The 2217-nt window shown below is 40.6% G+C and overlaps 1 long non-coding RNA gene across 1 annotated transcript; it reads left to right on the top strand.

Annotated features, from left to right (window-relative positions):
• Positions 1–328: 328 nt before the first annotated feature.
• Positions 329–1653, top strand: LOC309365460. The gene is made up of 2 exons (XR_014166168.1): positions 329–1439; positions 1506–1653. It is a non-coding gene; the product is annotated as an uncharacterized lncRNA (long non-coding RNA).
• The last annotated feature ends 564 nt before the right edge of the window (positions 1654–2217 follow it).

Here is a 2217-nt window from a genome sequence, read left to right as displayed (position 1 = left end):
CTTCTCTCCAGCCCAGCCTCTGCTAATGGCCTATCTACATCCTTTCAGAAGGGGGGGAGTTGACAGCCAACTGCTTGCAGCTGTCTGAGAGAAATGCAAGCCTCTCTGTTCCTGGCTGCTTTCTAACTCATGCTGGACTTCTCTACTTTGGGCAGACACTACTGTGTGTTCGTGACACACAGTTTGCCTCTTCAGCACTGGATATGCTGTAAAGCCACCCAGAGTGGCTGGGGAAACTCAGCCAGATGGGCGGGATATAAATAATAAACTACTATTATTATTATTATTATTATTATTATTATTATTATTACCATTCTCAGATGCAATTGAACCCTGTCCGCCTATCTTAATGCTCCTTTGGATCAATGTCCAGTAAAATTGTTGTTGTTACTTTATACCTCACCTTTTCTCCTTATGCAGATAACAGAAACAAGAATAGCTAAAAAAGAAAAGAAAAAAACAATTAATAAAAAATTAAACTTTAATAGAATTAAAACTATATACATATAAAATATGCTTAAAGCATGCCAATAAAAACAGCACTGCACCGGCTCTTTCATTAAAAGCAGTCAATTCCGAAAAGCCAGTTGGTACAAGATGCTCTTTATCTGCCAGTGGAAGGACAAGACAACAAGGAGGAAGACAGTCTAGCTTCTTCAGGGAGGGATTGCCAAAGGCTGGGAGTAGCCACTGAGAAGGCCCTCTTCTGCATCTACTGGAAGCCAGTAGAACTGTTGTAGCAAGGGGGTTGCGTGCTCCCTATAACCAGCCCTAGTCAACAATCTGGCTGTACCTCTCTGAGCCAATTGAAGTTTCTTTAACTGTGCAAACGCACTCCTGACCACTGCAGAGTTACATGTCCAGTAAAACTAACTCTAAAATAAATAGACGCTGCAGTCCAACCCCTTGATTTCTGAAGTGACAGCATAAAGCAAAGCCAGTGCAAACAAGCAAGTGCAGAAACACCCTTGAGGGCAACTCTCTATGGTGCTCCCTCTTTTTTGAACTTGAAAGTGCTATACTCTCATCCTTGAGATGACAGATTCCCTGGGAAAAGAGCTTTGTGCCATGACTGGCTTGTGGCTTCATAGACACTGAATGGTTTGTCTCTCCCACCTGCAGTAACATTGTCAAGATTCCATTCACAGGCTGTCAAATGTAGCAATGGCTTCCTCATCAAGCCATTGTTCCTGGATAAAGAAAGTGCCAAGCAGAAATTTACAAACAGTGATAAGGACATTTTCCCCTTGATCATGCATTGGGTGAAATACATTTTAGTTACTTGCAAAGAGGAGGCAAAGCAGGTCAACATTGCCAATCCGATCACCTGCTTGTTCATAGAGGATAAAGCTATCAATGGTTACTTGTTATGATGACTATGTTCTGCCTCCACTGTCAAAGGCAATATGCCCTTGAACACCAATTTATTGGGAACAACAGTAGAGAAATGCTATTGCTGTCCTATCCTGCTTGTGGATTTCCCAGGGGCCTCTGGTCAGCCTAAGTGGGTCTTTGTCTGATGCAAAATATCTCTTCATGTACAAGCACAAGTGGTTTTATTACGGTCAATGACCAGTAGCAAGACAAAAACACCAATTACAAAATTTAAAAGCTCAAAACAAGATAAAATGATTTAAAATCACATATACTTTTTAAAAAAGCAGTTCTAGGTGGTCATTTATCTGTCAGAAAGGAAACCCTTCTGATCAAGAAATGTCCATTGGTTGATATATTATATTATGTATTATACTAATCCTGGGCGCTAATCATTATATTTTGATTGCTGCTGCACAAAATTTGGCCACCTTGTAGCTTATAACAGGATTGTTATCAAGGAGCAACAGAGTGGCAAGGAACTGATTAGAGCATCCAGTATATTTCTGGCAAGATCTCTTCGTGTGTCTACATGTTCTCAATTTGTCTGATCCATTGTAAAGTCATTTAAATGGATAAGAACATAAGCCAATACTGAACAGGACCAAGATCTGATGGATCCTGTGTCCCTCCTCAAACACACAAGATTCTGGAAAATTCTCATGTAAGCAAAGCACAACAGCAACAGCCTTCCTTCATTATTTGTCTCCGGCATCCAGTATTCAGAATTACACTGCAGCAGAACATTGACTTCTCATTTAGCTCCTCTGCTATTCTTCATTAGGCAATACAATGCACATTTCCTTCAAGTAGGTCCCATTGAACTTAACAGAATGGACAGTA

Source organism: Podarcis melisellensis (assembly GCF_964234715.1).
Source record: "Podarcis melisellensis genome assembly, chromosome: 2".
In the NCBI taxonomy this organism is placed as follows: domain Eukaryota; kingdom Metazoa; phylum Chordata; class Lepidosauria; order Squamata; family Lacertidae; genus Podarcis; species Podarcis melisellensis.
This window is presented reverse-complemented; position numbering and strand designations above follow the sequence as displayed.